At 38.8% G+C, this 17,932-nt stretch overlaps 1 long non-coding RNA gene and 5 other non-coding genes across 7 annotated transcripts; all 6 read right to left on the bottom strand.

The window, feature by feature from the left end:
- Window positions 1-13,244: 13,244 nt before the first annotated feature.
- On the bottom strand, window positions 13,245-15,917 carry LOC117963835 (uncharacterized). 2 transcript variants are annotated; one of them, XR_009307655.1, is made up of 6 exons: window positions 15,859-15,917; window positions 15,136-15,190; window positions 14,641-14,731; window positions 14,334-14,410; window positions 13,880-13,977; window positions 13,245-13,420 (listed from the first exon to the last, which is right to left on the bottom strand). It is a non-coding gene; the product is annotated as an uncharacterized LOC117963835 (long non-coding RNA). The 2 variants fall into 2 exon arrangements; XR_009307656.1 differs by lacking the exon at window positions 15,859-15,917 and adding an exon at window positions 15,740-15,828.
- LOC117964540 (small nucleolar SNORD12/SNORD106) lies at window positions 13,713-13,804 on the bottom strand. The gene has a single exon (XR_004661110.2). It is a non-coding gene; the product is annotated as a small nucleolar SNORD12/SNORD106 (small nucleolar RNA).
- Window positions 14,056-14,145, bottom strand: LOC117434645 (small nucleolar SNORD12/SNORD106). The gene has a single exon (XR_004549086.2). It is a non-coding gene; the product is annotated as a small nucleolar SNORD12/SNORD106 (small nucleolar RNA).
- On the bottom strand, window positions 14,473-14,564 carry LOC117425481 (small nucleolar SNORD12/SNORD106). Its single transcript, XR_004548005.2, has one exon. It is a non-coding gene; the product is annotated as a small nucleolar SNORD12/SNORD106 (small nucleolar RNA).
- LOC117434676 (small nucleolar SNORD12/SNORD106) lies at window positions 14,834-14,925 on the bottom strand. Its single transcript, XR_004549091.2, has one exon. It is a non-coding gene; the product is annotated as a small nucleolar SNORD12/SNORD106 (small nucleolar RNA).
- Window positions 15,272-15,363, bottom strand: LOC117425513 (small nucleolar SNORD12/SNORD106). The gene has a single exon (XR_004548010.1). It is a non-coding gene; the product is annotated as a small nucleolar SNORD12/SNORD106 (small nucleolar RNA).
- Window positions 15,918-17,932: the final 2,015 nt, after the last annotated feature.

Here is a 17,932-nt window from a genome sequence, read left to right as displayed (position 1 = left end):
ATTGTTATTATGTATTGCGTAACAACATTATTGTAGATCTAGTATAAACGTAATGTCTTAACTTCCATCAGCGTTTGCTGATCATTAAGTTTATACTACATTTAACATTTTGTGTTAAAAGTTATGTAAGAATGAACAGTATCGAATATATTTTGTATTAAAATACTGAAACTAGCTATATTTACTACAAAGCCTTCACTGCACATCAGCGCTCTGATGTACGATATTAACGCATCTAGTGTGTAATGGATTGACGCACGACTTTTTTTCGGATGAGGAATGATAAATGACGGAACGGATCCAGTGTTCAAAGGCCTCACCTAAGTTTTTAACTGATCAAATAAACAATGAAACCACCAGACACTGCTGCTTATTTTATGTTGTTAAAAAAAGTTGGACTTATCAAATATGCGCATGCGCAAGACCCTATCAGTGCACTGTTGCCAAGATGACAGTAAAAATTGGCAGCGCCTGCTGTTATAAGTGTCAAATAATGGCTGTGGCCATATTGGAGTAACAAAACAAACATTTCACACCAGTTTATAACTAACTTGCCCATAGAATGACCTGGATACGTGGTTCTGGTTTTATTTTCAGTTATTTGTGGGGTGGGGAGGGCAGATTTGTAGTGAAGTTCAAGCTTGCTATTAAGACCAGCCACAGGAAGCAACACACATTTTTCAAAAGGGGGGTGGTGTGACTAGGTTTATGGGATTTATATTATCAGATGAATACAGCTGGACTTAAAAAAGCTATTAGTTCAGCCAATTTACTAAGTCTTTATTTTATGCAACAACAAAAAACCTGTTTGACACTGTGGGCAATAATCCTTACACAATCAGTGCACTAGAGCGGCCATTTTGAAAAGACCTTTGAAACAGAGATTAAAGTTATAAGTGTAAAAAGTTGTCAGGATGTTGAAAATGAAAAAAAAATTACAGGTATGTTATTTAAACAGTTGTAGCAACATTTGGGGACATGTAACGCTATATTTTTCAGAACCCTGCTACTTCTCTTTAAGGTACAAGGCGCATTATAGGAAAAACAGCACAAGAATCAACGAAAGGACTCAAGAGCAATGATGTGCAGAATGGACCAATTCTACAAAATGAACAGAAAATGAATTAAAATGAATCAATTAAAACCCCAGTAATTTCATTTAACCAGAAGTAATTATTTAGAAAAAGTTTTTAAAAAATATGCAGTTGTGTATGTTATCATGTTCTATTCTACTGTCACGTTACATCGAAGAAGAAGAATCATCATAGAGGCTTCTCAGTTTCAGTCTGAAAAACAAAGAGAAACAAGTTTAGTTTGCTTTTCACACTCTCCAAACCCTGGCGGTATTTACACTTCAAAGCTATACAATCGGCACACAGAGAGCCCTCTTAATACGTGTTTGAAAACTTCAAGGATGAAGCACAATAGAGATCGTTGAGTGGGTGTGAAAAAACAACACTATCAAAAAGCATGAGATAAATGGACATAATTAAAAACACATCGAGGGTCAAGCACTAGATATGAAGGAGACACAGAGTCCCACACAGGACAATGACCTCCAGCAGGGCACTTTCACCCAGATTAAACTCACTTTCCAATACCAGCATTTGCATTGCTCACAGTTCCCAAAGATCTATATATTTTAAACAGCAGCCTGGTTGAAAATATGATCTTATCTAACACATTCTCTATGTGTATCATTAGTCATCTCATCCTGGTGACTTTTTAAAACTTTAAAACACCCCTGTGGCCTCAATAGAGCTCTCCAAATCACATCTAACCTCTAAGTACATGTGGAACACCGGAGTGTAACCATTAACCTGTCCCCCTGCAACACTGCCAATAGTGAATGGAATAAATATCGCATTTGTTTTCTATAGGATTATTCTTGGTTTATTTCTAACAGTTAGGACAGTGTTTCCGGGGGACAGGTTAATGGTTACACTCCGGTGTTCCAAATGTACTTGGAGGTCACACATGATTCTGAGAGCTCTGTTTAGGTCCAAGGGGTGCTTTAAACTTGTACGTTTTTACATTTTGAAAATCAGAAGAAATGTGACATACTTTAGGAAAAGTGAAACTGTACAGGGAAAGATCTATCTTAGAAGGGAGTAGTTAATGTGTCACACATATACCCAATACTGCTTCTCTGATCTATAACCCTATATATACAGAGTGATATGCTTCATGTTTTGAACACCTTTTAAAAGTTCAGAGAAATCCAATATGGTTCTGCAGTAGCGTTGTGTAGATTAGGGGTGTTTTCTCATGGTTGTAAAAGGACGGCTCTTTCTAAACAGTTGGGGAGCAAATTCCTCCACATTTAAAGTCAATAGTTTTTTTTTTTAACTGTGTCCTTTATATGGTGTTTGTAATTGCTCTTTGTGTGATTGCTCAAATAGTGTGTTTTGTTTATACAGTATCACAGATGTAAGATGCTGTAGAGTCACCATAGACATCTAACCAAGTCTACATATTAAACTCTTGCCAGTAGTTGACTAATATATATTATGAGTTATGGAATATGAGGCCTTGTTTCTATGGCATTGTAGACAAAGGCTGATCTTTGAACCTGGATAAAGGGTGCACTCTTCAGTCCCTATATAAATCCTGTGTAGGCCAGCTTGTTTTAACCTCCTTTTTTCTTCTTCCATTTTTTTTTAATGGGAGCACCATCTTTAAACAACTTCAGTATGCTGTTAGCACTCTGAGATGTGAGATGACTATTCAGAGGTAATGTAGTTTAAAGATGGCGCTCGCATTACAAAAATGGATGTAAAGTAAACTGATCAAAAGTGGTTTCGATTCACATAGGAAAAAATAAGAAGAATGTGGCAATAGACAAGCTCATTTCTGCAAATATACCCTATTATAATTTAATTAAAGGTGAAACAATTTCATAGAAAATATTTCATTGGTTAAAATGATATAATTTGCAACTTAAATTAAGAACCCATCAATGAATGGAGTGTACCTACAATCATATGTTGGACACACTTTTTTTTTTTATCTTACATATACATTTTATTTTGCAAGCTGTACAATGTCACTGGTCTGTGGGTTTTGTCAATTAACTCAGCTGTGCTGCTCATAAGGCGGAACCTTATAAGGGAGTTGAACAAGACTGACCTGGTGGCTCTGCTGTGCAGTTAAAGATAGGGCTGCAGTGATGACAGAGAAAGCTCCTAGAAATATCAGGGATTGCCTGTATCAGCTGTAAGGACACACTTCTTTACTTTACAAAACAGAGTAAACACAGGCTTCTGAGAGAGACAACAACCCCACTGCAAAATCAAATGCAGCATGATAGTGGGGCAAGGCATTATCTTTTTACGTCTGCCTTAGATTACTTCAGGTTACGTCAGGTTTGGGGTCTAAATGTATCTAAAGAAAACAACTGGACACCATAAAAATATCACCCTGAAACCTAGTCAAACCATCAACCCCTTTAGCTAATTTCATATGCATTTACCATGTTTTAACGTGCGTTACCCTTTCTCTCTGGGCTTTACCATGCTTTCACCATGTTGGAATACACTTTGCTATGCTTTTACCATTGTAAACTTTTATAAGGGATAGCAGTGGCAACACAATGGATTTGTAACCAGTATTGCACAGTAGCACTGATACAGTAGCACTGTCTGGTACTACTGTGGTGGTATGGATTACCAGCCAGTGTGTATTGGGGTGTACCATTGTGATCCCATTGCTGTGTCCAATGCTGTACTGTTGTACCAATGCAGCATCGTTTCATTGCCCCTCTGTACAGCACCCTTGCTATTTAATAATATTAGTGCTTAACATTAAACAGGCCACATGTCAGCTGCTGCCCAGATGTACTCTGAAAGCCTGATTCTCACCGTATGGAAGAGTGGGGTCACCTAAGAGTTAACATCTGGACAACACCTGCTGCACTGTAAAATGCGTTTATATGCATAGCTAACCCTATTTTAATAAACAGCGGCAGATCCAAATCCTGACATCCTATTAGAATTAATAATCCAGATTGTTCGTGCACCTTATTTTGCTGAACGTTTATTGATTGGTTATTAATAATTCTGACCTGGGACTGAAACACCAGCAGGGTTAATGCAGAGTTAATATCATTACAATAGCTCCACAGCCCCACTAGGTTGCTGTCTCCTCTGTATTGCATGTATTTGCGTTCTCGTTGCTTGCTGAACATATTTCATTTCTTCTAAATTTCTTAGTTGAACAAGGCTTGAAAAAGAACTGCCTTTGTCTGCCATTCGAACGCCAAGTCAGTCATTACCTGAAACTGCTGTGGTTCAACATTGATTGAAGTTTCTAGTTCTCGACCAAACAAAATCCTACCTTTCCTCTAAATCTACATGGAAGTCATTGGCAAATAAAGTGGAAACCTCCATTCTATTAATACATCCACCCTGTTGTATTTGACTAACCTTACCTTACCGTGACATTAGTTGTTGAGTATCCCATCCAGTCATTAAAGCAAACAAACTCATTTTAAACTTCCTCCTACATGCTAAATAAAGCGAAGCCAGCCCGCCTTGTCTGCGCACACTGACACATCTTTGTAAATTCATTAGAAGGTGGCTTTTTACATTTTTGACAGTGTGTTCACCACTTTAAACACCCCCGGAATTTGAATACATTATTTTTCATATTTGTATTATTGATTTTTAAACTATATTCACTGCAACATGGACCCAGATAGTTAAAAAAAGCACATAGTGTGGTTTGAATGGATTAAAGCACTGGTTGATTTAAAACCCTCCACTCTTTAGCTCTGTATTAATAGGCTGGGGTTTGCACACTGAGATGATTTATAGATCCACTTATTACTTATTATATATATGTATTAGGTTGTCAAAAAATCATGTTTATACATTTTATAGTGTCAGTATTAAGATCTGATCACTTTACAGATCATGGATGCTGTTGCATTGTGAGAAAAAAATACACTCGGGGCTAGCGATTCAGACTCCCTTCCCCCTTACATGTTAATTATTAGCATTAATAAATCATTTTGTTGTGTAACAGTTAGAGGCCACCTACAGTCCTGTCACCCCCCCCTCAAACTGATCGGGAGTTCAGCTTTCAGGTGCCTGGCTAAAACAGCTATTTATTTATGCAGTTTAGACAGAAAAAACTAAGCTGCAGCTGCCTCGTCCAAAGAACCAAAGCTTTTTCATTTTCTGCTAGCAACATTATCACACTCCACTACATTTATTTTTGTTTAAAACGTTTGTTTTTCTTATACCAGTGCTTTGATTCAAGATTTGCAGATATTTCACATGCAACACTCTAGAGTCTAGAATTGTAAAAGTTGCTGCAGCTTCCTGCTGTCTATTCATTTCCTGTGCTGTAGGTTAGGATCACTCCAGTGGTCCGTCCGAAACATATATCCAGAAACATTTGAATCACAATGAAATGATCTGGCACATACAGTTATTTTGGTGTGCCTTCCACAGATTAAATACAGTTGAATGTGCATATTTGTACTGTAGGATGCACCATTGGGATTGTGTTACAGCTGTGAGTTTCTATTAAATATGTGTCCACTTAGGCTAGATTGACCTCTGAATTAAAGTTAGTGGACACTATTCTTCAGCGTCTTGCCTGACTCAAGTGTCCCATAAATACATACATGTGTGAAGCAGCCGTTTGTATAGAACCTAATGACTAGGCATCTCCACCAAAAGCATACAGAAATTCAGAAGCACTTTTTAAAAATGTGTTTAGAATATTTAAATGTAAATGATTACATGCGATTTGATTTGCTGCCCTTGTGTTGCGATGGTAAATGTTTTTCTGATACATAAACCTTACCGAATTGAGCTTTATTGGACAAGATGTTCACTAGATATAGGTAGCTGTACTCTCCACAGGGATATGCGAAGGCAAGACAGCAGCTGTGCTTTCAGTTATAACGCTTGTTGTTTTAGACTGCATGCCTGCCTCCCTGGTTCTACCCAAGCAAGTGAAAAGAGTGGAGTAATTTGATTAGAGGCACTGGCATTCATGCAGCAGTTACAATGGGGGGTGGGTGATGGACTGAGTGCTGTAAGACCCCCTCTTTCAAAAGATTCCCAGGCCTTTCAAGCTAAACAATCTGTTCACGCCCTGCTCTGCACTGTCTGGTGTGTGCGTATCACACTGCAAACACTGCCCCAGCCAGCGAGTGATGTAGCAGCTCCTCATGGCAATGGTTCAGCACATGCAATTGTATAGGTGTACTGTATGAACTACATTTTGAAACACTATTAACTCATTATAAGACGAGGCAGATTTTCACAGCATCCTGTTATTTGAATATCTTTTACTATTTCCTATGACATATTGTGAAGTGCATGATATTTTAAACACAACACTGTAGATGAAAAGTTTCTCAACCTTTTTTGTAACAGCGTCCCCCAAGGATCAGCGGAGTTTAGTCATCAACCCCTTGCCACAGAAAAGAACAAAGATTAAGAATTATTGCCGATTAACAGTGTCGTTTAATTAGCATCAATTATTAATTACATTTAATTCCACTAGTTCTGAGAATTACAGAGAAATAATTCATAAAACGAAGAAATGATTAAACCCCGGTCACTGGTATAATCTCTGCTTGCGTCATTGTGTGGATAACAATAAGAATAAACTGAAATTTAGACATGTACCATGGCAACAGGCATAAATGGAACGGCTGCTTCGTTCTGATTGGACCATATTGAATTTGCATGACAAACCGGATAGCACAACTGGCAGTGACATGCGTAGCAACACACATTACTGAGTCACTGGCACATTGTGTGAATTAAAAGTTTCCTTAAAATTTTAAATAAGAAGGAAACACAACGCCCCCCCTTTTGCTTCAGAACGCCCGGTATCGCCCCCTTTGGCTTCAGAACGCCCGGTATCACCCCCTTTGGCTTCAGAACGCCTGGTATCGCACCCTTTGGCTTCAAAACGCCCGGTATCGCCCCCTTTGGCTTCAGAACGCCCGGTATCCCCCAGTTTTAGATGCCTAAGAGGTGCTGAAGGACAACAAATGAAAGTATATAGTGCCAGGGTCCGTTTCAGGGGTGTGTTACGAGGCAAAGGCCCGCTCATACTTGTTCTAAAAGATTTGTTTATCAGTATTAAGATGGAAGTGTTTATACAAGCTGTCTGCAGAGTGGAGTCTTTCCTTGGTAAGTTTCTGTAGCCATCACCTTTGGGATTAGACCTGGTCATATACCCTAATTACTTTGTCAGTCACAACTACAGTCCACTTTCGAACTACAGCAATCCATTAGATCAAAATGCTTCCCACAACAGCAAAGCAGGTTTCTTTCAATAAAAAAGCATTGTCATACCTCGCTGGTGAAGATCCACATGGGAAACAATCTCTCTTGTGTATTCGTCAGTACAAAACAGCAGTGAAAACATTTGAGAAAGAAAAGAACAAGCACTGTGGGTATTGTTTGAATATGCTAATAAACAATGAAAGGAAAGTCAACAGGAGACTTAAGGTCATTTTTCTGTCAGTAAAACATATGTGGGAAATGATTTTAGACAGAATTCAACGCACTGCCAAATAATCTCTGTAATGATATTTTTTTTTTATATAGAAAACGGAAAGTGTGAAAATGGTTCTGTATATAACCAGAGAGTCAATCCATAACATCTCATTGGAAAAATAACCAGACATATTCTGAGACTGGAAAATAAATGCAAAATGAATGGGAAGGGCTACAGTTGTTCTGTCTAGTAGTAAATGGATAAAATATGGGCTACAGCTTGGATTGATTGTTAATATGGGAATATTAGTCCTACAGTGTATGCAATGCAAAGGGCTTCCATGTGTATACATTGCAAAGGGCTTTCATGGTATTATACATAATTGTTATGTTAATTTGGGTTTTGCAGGTTTCAAACGTTTATAACTGGAAGTGCTGTGCTTTTTTAGCAGGCAAAGCAAGGTGCTTGAGTGAGAGTCTGCAGTGTGTCCTGAATGTGGGTCAGTTATCTAGGCTGCTGACCATGAGTCTGGTAGCTTGACATTGGACTACAGTTTTAGGATTGCAATTGAGAGTAACAATGCTTTAAGAAACAGACACAAATGTTAAAATCCATTAACTTCGTATGTTTATTGGTAATCATTCCTTGTGCTTCTTTTACCTGGGATCATTTGTAGTAATAATGTGAAGCTGACCATCGCTCTCCTTGTAACAGTTCAGCATTATGATGCTAGCAGATCCATTCCAGATGTTACTACATTCTCAATCAGTGCCCTGCTGGATGTATATTGTAGCTAAACCCCACTATTGACAGTGTTATGTCAGGTGTTGCCATATTCAATAAATTCATATTAATCTTGACCCCAAAGCATGATAAACATGACTGGAATAAATGCATTGGGTCTGACACTGCACAGTCCCTGCCTTTCTAAGCAGCCTGGGTATTAGTTATGTAATATCTAATACAACAGGAGAATGGCAAGATTAGTGTTGTCATGTAACATGGCAGAAAACAATAATGCAAAACCGACTGGCATAAGCCGTTGTCCAATAGATACCCTTTTATGGTAACACTTAGTAAGCCTGTTTATCAGATAGGCAGCTCGGCAGCCAATCTCCTTGCAGGAATGTTTGACAGTTCTGTCACTGTGCCAGGAGTACAGTCTGTTCCCATGGCAACAAGTGCTGTTGACCGAACAAATTGGTCAAATTGTTTCATTCAACTCTCAGGATTTTTGGACAATGTTCTCTTTGTGTCCGCAAGTAGTAAACATTCTTGCTTCGAAATGTTGAAGAGAAATGGCTTTTGGAGCCGCAAGCTCTATTCTTTGCTGTGTCAAAGTAAAAAGGGAGAAGGTGATTATCTGAGCTACAAGTAAAATGACTATAGATAACGATGTAGTAAAGGTTACTGCAATGGACTTCCAGTGCGTATTGATTCATAAAATGTTGCCTCATACCACTGTAGCATCACTTGTGTTACCATTTCCCCTTACACAGAAACAATTGGCATGTGAGGACATTAACATCATTAGGCACAGCAAGATGAATTGCCAACTGTTGTGTTTAAAAACAGTCAAACGGGATGTAAAAATAACTCTATATTGTCGTGCATGAAATACCCAGTCTTTATAACTGTAAACTCAAAAACTGAAATCCATGGTATCCAAACATGTCCCTGTATTATCACAGCTCCAGGAAAGGGTTTGAAAGCAACACAGTGAAGCTGTAACAGTGGGCTTGTATTATCACAGCTCCAGGAAAGGGTTTGAAAGCACACGGTGAAGCTGTGACAGTGGGCTTGTATTATCACAGCTCCAGGAAAGGGTTTGAAAGCAACACAGTGAAGCTGTAACAGTGGGCTTGTATTATCACAGCTCCAGGAAAGGGTTTGAAAGTGACACGGTGAAGCTGTGACAGTGGGCTTGTATTATCACAGCTCCAGGAAAGGGTTTGAAAGCGACACGGTGAAGCTGTAACAGTGGGCTTGTATTATCCCAGCTCCAGGAAAGGGTTTGAAAGCGACACAGTGAAGGTGTGACAGTGGGCTTGTTTGTCTATTGATACGTTGCGCTTCAAAAGCTTTGGTTCACATTACAACACCACTTTATTGCTGGTGTGATTCTATTACAAAAGACCCAAACTGACTGCCATAAATAATGTGGAACACTGTACTGTAATATTAGCACAAAGGCAGTTACAATGTTGTGAGTAACGCCGCATAGAACTAGTTCAGAACAATTGCAATGCTCCTGACTTCAATTAAGTTGTTCCTTGCCAGTTTAATTTATTTGCCTTTGCTTCAAAACCCAAATAACAAGTTAAAGCTCAGTGAATAGGGCCTAACATCTCATTCACCAGCATGATAAAAAGGATGAGTATTCCTTGGCTTGCTAGCCAATATTCTCCAGTACTATGTGCATTCAGCGCCCCCTACAGTTTGCATTCCTACTGTACAGGTGTGGAATTGTGGACAGCAATATACAACCTTCAACCCTTTGATTCACAAATAAATGTAAGTTTTATTATCCTGTCAAACAATAAAACTGCAAACTGCACAGAGCTGTAAAGATAAATCTGGCTTACGGAGTTCTGGCAGGGTAAACAATTAAAAAATGAAGCCTGTATAACTAAATATTATTGCCCTTGGTTATTAACCCATTTTTAAGTAGGTTTGCTAGTTAGCTGGTTTGTGTTCTCATCACTAACCGCAGTTTCTAGCAAAGCAGCCAATAACACGCAAACACATTACTGAATACTAAGTAATACAGACGTGCTCAAATTTGTTGGTACCCTTACAGCTTATTGAAATAATGCTTCATTCCTCCTGAAAAGTGATGAAATTGAAAGCTATTTTATCATGTATACTTGCATGCCTTTGGTATGTCATAGAATAAAGCAAAGAAGCTGTGAAAAGAGATGAATTATTGCTTATTCTATAAAGATATTCTAAAATGGCCTGGACACATTTGTTGGTACCCCTTAGAAAAGATAATAAATAACTGGATTATAGTGATATTTCAAACTAATTTGTTTCTTTAATTAGTATCACACATGTCTCCAATCTTGCAATCAGTCATTCAGCCTATTTAAATGGAGAAAAGTAGTCACTGTGCTGTTTGGTATCATTGTGTGCACCACACTGAACATGGACCAGAGAAAGCAAAGGAGAGAGTTGTCTGAGGAGATCAGAAAGAAAATAATAGACAAGCATGGTAAAGGTAAAGGCTACAAGACCATCTCCAAGCAGCTTGATGTTCCTGTGACAACAGTTGCAAATATTATTAAGAAGTTTAAGGTCCATGGAACTGTAGCCAACCTCCCTGGGCGCGTCCGCAAGAGGAAAATCGACCCCAGATTGAAAAGAAGGATAGTGCGAATGGTAGAAAAAGAACCAAGGATAACTGCCAAAGAGGTACAAGCTGAACTCCAAGGTGAAGGTACGTCAGTTTCTGATCACACCATCCGTCGCTTTTTGAGCGAAAGTGGGCTCCATGGAAGAAGACCCAAGGAAGACTCCACTTTTGAAAGAAAAACATAAAAAAGCCAGACTGGAATTTGCTAAAATGCATATTGACAAGCCACAATCCTTCTGGGAGAATGTCCTTTGGACAGATGAGTCAAAACTGGAGCTTTTTGGCAAGTCACATCAGCTCTATGTTCACAGACGAAAAAATGAAGCTTTCAAAGAAAAGAACACCATACCTACAGTGAAACATGGAGGAGGCTTGGTTATGTTTTGGGGCTGCTTTGCTACGCCTGGCACAGGGTGCCTTGAATCTGTGCAGGGCACAATGAAATCTCAAGACTATCAAGGCATTCTGGAGCGAAACATACTGCCCAGTGTCAGAAAGCTCTGTCTCAGTCGCAGGTCATGGGTCCTCCAACAGGATAATGACCCAAAACACACAGCTAAAAGCACCCAAGAATGAATAAAAACAAAACATTGGACTATTCTGAAGTGGCCTTCTATGAGTCCTGATCTGAATCCTATCGAACATCTATGGAAAGAGCTGAAACTTGCAGTCTGGAGAAGGCACCCATCAAACCTGAGACAGCTGGAGCAGTTTGCTCAGGAAGAGTGGGCCAAACCACCTGTTAACAGGTGCAGAAGTCTCATTGAGAGCTACAGAAAACATTTGATTGCAGTGATTGCCTCTAAAGGTTGTGCAACAAAATATTAGGTTAGCGGTCCCATCATTTTTGTCCATGCCATTTTCATTTGTTTTATTATTTACAATATTATGTTGAATAAAAAATCAAAAGCAATGTCTGATTTCTATTAAATATGTAATAAACAATGGTGGATGCCAATTACTTTTGTCAGTTTCAAGTTATTTCAGAGAAAAGTGTGCATTCTTCATTTTTTGTGGAGGGGTACCAACAAATTTGAGCACATCTGTAAAAGAATTGAAATGTACCTTGTGTAATGAATTGGTCAGTCGGATACAGACGCCACCATTTTATCAATCGTTTTGTTTTTAGCTTAATGTTTTTAAAAAGAGTTTCTTTTTGTCGTTTTGCAGTGTCAGAGAGCTACGTTACAAAGGATTTTTTACATTATTAATAGCAAGCTAGCTGCGAACAGTCATGAAACAAAGTGCCCCTTTAACAGTACACACCACATTTTCAATTCCCAATCCTGTAAGGAACGCAAGTCACATTACAAACTCAATCCAGATCAAGGCATAGTAACAGTGTCAAAAACTACTAGACATTTTAGACAAACAATGCACATTCCTCAGCAGCTTTCCAAACAAAGCTGTGTGCAGAGATTGGTCTGGCACTGCCCATTCCCTTGCTATGCTTGGACTGCTTTAAAGCAGGCTTTCACAGTTCCAATTAGAGGCAGATGTGCACTCTGGGAAGTTTTCCTTAATATATTTATTGTTTCATGAAAATGTTTAGGGTGTCGCGTTAAATAATTCCTCACTATTAGACTACCGGGCCTTAAGCAGATCAACTCTTACACAATGGAATGCTCTAAACACACCTGGGCTTGCCTTTGGTGTGATCCAGCCTTTGGGAACTATTGAAATTGTGATGACAATGAGGGGTAGGTTTTATAATTGCATCTATAAAAAAAAAAATTACATTATATAACACTTCCTTTATATTTGCTCTCATGTGCAATATTTAAGTTGTATTTGTGGTTTCTTTAATGTTGTCTAATTATAGTTCAGCTACACTCACAGCTGATGCAAATCTAAGTTCAAAACGGCATTTGATTCTCATGTAATTCTGTAACCTTCAAAGAAAATGTACTCGCTTTGTTTGCACTGCAATTAAATACAAACTTTAACCAATTTGACAGGACATATTGTTAAAAGAAAGCAAAGTTCAACAAAGATGACGCACCTGCTGTAGTGTAGCAGGTTCCACTCCAATGCAGTTACACCATACACATGAACACCATTAAGAGGCCAGCAAATTAACTGAAAGGCAGGGGGGGGCAAACTATGACCCAAATCCTCTGTGCATTATAGAGTAGTGTATACTTGTTATATCTTCCCTGCACAGCTGTAGCATGCTACCGTGTAATACACTACTGATGTTTCAAAGCTAGTTAAGAACAGAAGCACTTTTTTGGAATAGCCTACCAGGTGAAGCAGTAGGATCCAACACTGGGAACATTCAGTGCTTTTAAATTAGCACCCCTCCCCCCAGTAGGGGAAAATGGAGTGCCAACAAGGGACACTCCTCGATGGGCAGAATGGCCTTTCTCATTCTTAAACTTCTGTTCTTGCAGTGTCAAAAAGAAACAGAACATGCTGCAAAGGTATACTTATTACTTTATTGTATAATACTGGTAGCCATATCTGAGCCAAAACAATGGCATGACAGCCAGGTTGAAACACCAAGACCAATCGATAAAACAAAGCAGGCAGCTTGACACACTTTCTTTTGAAGACCGTCTCCATTTCAGTTTTCATATCTGCCCCAGCATTCCCCTGAAACAAGGAAAAAAAAAAAAGTTTCATATTTACCAGCAACGGAATAGTGATCTACAACTGGAACAAACTAAATCACACACAAATCTTAAACAGAAGTGACAACTTGTACTAGCAACTACTTGCTGCAAAACTTGTACTGAAAGACTTAACATGTATTGTACTTGTTTAAAAATATTTACAGTAACCCCAATGAGAAAGGGAAGTTCCAGTTAACTATCTGAAGTAAAGATGTTTCAGTAGCAATCATAGCATGCACAAGTATTACACGTCACACAAGGTTTTAAATGCTTCTGGTGCATCAGACAAAGTTTGGCTAAAGTACCGAACAGTCAACATTGTCGATCTGCTGGGGAAAAAAGTTCAGTCATCACTGACACCAGAAACAAAGCCAGTTATGTGCAATTCTTATACTGCACTGCAGCGTATAGAAATGTAAGCCAGTTTAAATATACTTACATCATTAATACTTCAGCTGTATCCCAATATTAAATTGAAGGCACCAATGATCCTTTACCATGGCATTTCTTACATGCAGCTCTGCTCCACTGAAACACCTGCAAGCAGTATTATATACATAGTTACCATTTTTTGTTTTTAAATGCTATACTACATAGACACTGCAATGCCATGCTGCTGGTGCATCAGACAGTTTGGCTAAAGTACCGAACAGTCAACATTGTCGATCTGCTGGGGAAAAAAGTTCAGTCATCACTGACACCAGCAACAGACAGCTAGTCATTGTGCAAAGGTTCACAGTAAAGTTAAATTGTGGCTACACAGCTTTATGAACCTGAAGGCTATTACAGGATTTAATAAATACATTTTGGTGGCATATAACAAATACCATTTAATTGTAGTAAAGCTTTGTTTGCCTTGCAGCTCTTGGGAACCTAGTTTCAAATATACTTACATAGTTAGGACTGCTGCTGCATTTTGCCACGGCCTGGAGCTGTGTTCTGCATCACAATTGCACACACAATCAGCACCCTGCAAGAAGCAATACTATTAAATTTGAAACTACACTTTACACACAAACAAGATTAATTTTTTCTGGTGCATCAGACAAAGTTTGGCTAAAGTACCGAACAGTCAACACTGTCGATCTGTTGGGGAAAAAAGTTCAGTCATCATTGACACCAGAATCAAATCTTAAACGCTACAAGACATATTCCATTTAGACACAGTCTGAAACATTATCCAGTTTCAGATGTACTTACGTCATGAATACTTTATCCAACTTTTGAACAGATAGCCATGGTCTACTCTGCCTTTAGCAGTGGATCTCAGATTACACCAGCAATAAACACCCTACAAGAACAATAAAACCTGTTAGGAACCATGCAACACAGCAAAGTGAAACATCTTCAGATATATACAATGTTTTAAAGCTGTGCCGATACTGTTTATGTTGCTGGTGCATCAGACAAAGTTTGGCTAAAGTACCGAACAGTCAACATTGTCGATCTGCTGGGGAAAAAAGTTCAGTCATCATTGACACCAGAAACAAACAGCTAGTCATTGTGCAAAGGTTCTCAATAAAGTCTAAAATTGTGACTACACAGGTTATTATGAACCTGAAGGCTATTACAGGATTTAATAAATAATTTCGGTGGCACTTACACTTGGCCATATAACAAATTACGGTAGCTTCAATTATAGTAAAGCTTGGTTTGCCTTAGGGCTCTTAGGAACCTAGTTTCAAATATACTTACATAGTTAGGCCTGCTGCCTTATGTTGCCATGGCCTGGAGTTCACACAACCAGCCCCTGCAAGAAACCATATTATTACATTTAAAACTACACACACACACACATATACACACACACACACACACACTTTTGATTGTTTTTGGTGAATCAGACAAAGTTTGGCTAAAGTACCGAACAGTCAACATTGTCGATCTGTTGGGGAAAAAAGTTCAGTCATCATTGACACCAGCAACAAGGATAAGTGTGCCATGTGCGCACAGATATTTCATTTAAAATGCAATTACAATGGTACTAATGTAACCACAATGCCTTATGAACACAGGATGCAACAAGGACAAAGTGAATCACTTAGTATTAGAGCATTGTAACCAGCCACGTGTCCCACCAGAACCAAGGCCCGTACCACTAGCCTAACAAACGAGTGCAAAATACGAATATTTACTTATTACTTTTAATACAGTATATTTAATACACGCTCAAAGTCATACAAAAAGCAAAAATAATTACAAATAAAATTAAAAAAGATAACATTCCCAAAGTATTCCCACCATAGTTGATGTATTTTATCGGTAAGTATAACCTTATATCGATTAAGTAAACAATTACTTGATTACGCGCTGGCAAATGCAGGTACCAAACTATATTAATTGCTGCTATTAGTTTGCGAGAATTGTTAATAAAAGATTACAAAGGATCCTACTTCTGCTTATCAAGTTAGCTCTTACCTCAGCTGCAGCGAAAACCAAATGGAGACCAACAGACCGTACTGTCTCCAGAAATACATGGCACTTAACTACTGCGCAAGTGCGACAAAACAATTGAGTTGCGCTCTGGGAGTTGAAGTTTTCTGTCTCTTCATCAAACACCACAACTTGGTTAAATGTTCATGTTATCGTAATGGGTGAAAACACATAGAGAAATGTATAATGATATCAAATAACAGCATGTGTAGCAAGATATACAAATGAAACACTATTGGTATCACACGGTTTTTATCACACATATCAAAGCAAAGGATATTTTAGTCAAATACTGGTGCCCTGCCACTACACCAGTCGTCAACATAAGTGATGTAAGTTTGGTGGTTTTTAGCTGGCCGTATCGTTTCAGGAGCTGGTTAAACTGGTCCAAAAAAACAGGTCCATTAAACAATCCCTTTATTGCACAGTTCTAGTAAAGTCGACTATGCTAAATGACTTGTTGTACACATTCTAAGGGATTTGTGTACTCCGGTAGCACAATAAAATGGCAGTAAATATTTTTTTTCAATTCCCAATTCTTAGCTCACCGGCGGTTCCTGTAATGATCAACAGGGTAATTCATTTTGTTTTACATATACTAAACACTTTTATATAAGGTATTATCACATAAATATATATTTTTAGATTACAACAGGAAAAAAAAAAAGCCTTTGACTCGTGTCTGTTTAAAATGATTGCTACATCACAAGCCTTCTGTAACAAAATACATTTTTATGTACAGTATTACTAGCTAGCACCTCAACTGCACATACAGGTCCTTATCCTGTTAAAAGTCGTGTCACCGTTGAAATAATGCAAGATAAGAGTACATTTTCTATGTGTCTTAGATTAATGTTACCGCATTATTATTACCGGAATTTTATTTCTGAATAAAATAATGATGCAAAAATAAAATGATCATATTAAAGCCTGTCCTAACGGTGTAGTCGAAACCACAACCACTCAATTCGAATACCGCGTATTGATGTAATTACCGGCTGAGCAGGTAAATACACAGCCTGTAATTGTGTTTTATTATTGGAACACTGGGTTCCATTATAGTGTACAAACACCGATAGTGCTAAACAGGACAGTATCACAATCTGTTGCGTTGCAAGTTCCGTATTGCTTTGTAGCCACTATAGTGGTACTTACAGTGTTAGCTTTGTCATTGTCGGGTCGAACCCGAACTAGCCAGCGAGATCTGCCTGTTTACCGGGTACGGGGTGTACTTGTAAGGCTATTGTATTGGCGCTCCATTTTGCCAAGAGGGGCTGAGCTGGTGCTATGGGATTTCAACAGCGAAGCTAACGAAGACACTGCCAAGCTGGTCCGGCGTCTGGGCGCTAAGGCACACGCATACACGTGCTATGTGAGCAAAAGAGCAAACGTGTACACAACCGGAGAACGAGTGAAACTGGAGGTGGGAGACGTGACTCTCCTGGTCAATAAGGGGTTGTGGCTGGAAAAACGTTCCTGGAGTGCCACAAGCATGTTCAGTTTTACACGTAACTGTGATCCCTGGTTGAATGTTGATACGTTATTCCATAGTTTAGAGTTCTGTGCGCTCTGCTTCGTCAGAAACCAGACCTTGTTGGCGGCCCACTTTGTATACATTGTACTTTTAGCTGCAACAACACAAGCTTCCTCCCTCATTACAGCTTTGAAGAGGGTATCAAATCCGTCACTGGCTCCGGTATCGTTTAGGTGAAGTTTGCAGAACTACATACTACTCATAATACTGTATATTGTCACATTTGAAAAACTGCTGCACGCCTCAAGGTTTATAGTTAATGCTCCATAAATGCTGTGTGCAGTTTAAAAGAAGCACATGTTTAATCAAACGTACAGTTGAAGGAGATGAACCGCGGACACATTGTGACAATCGCCAGCAGCCTGGGACTCGTGAGCACTGGTTGTGTGGAGGTTTGTGTAAACCTTTAGTTATACTCAGTGAACAGATTACTCGTGCATGTTGGTTCATATATGCGCTGGGCTGTTTCAATGGGTGCATTCTTTTGTCTCTACTGGTAGAACTGATAGTTTGTCGCAAGCACAA

This window comes from Acipenser ruthenus, chromosome 18 (assembly GCF_902713425.1).
Source record: "Acipenser ruthenus chromosome 18, fAciRut3.2 maternal haplotype, whole genome shotgun sequence".
NCBI classification, from domain to species: Eukaryota; Metazoa; Chordata; class Actinopteri; order Acipenseriformes; family Acipenseridae; genus Acipenser; species Acipenser ruthenus.
This window is presented reverse-complemented; position numbering and strand designations above follow the sequence as displayed.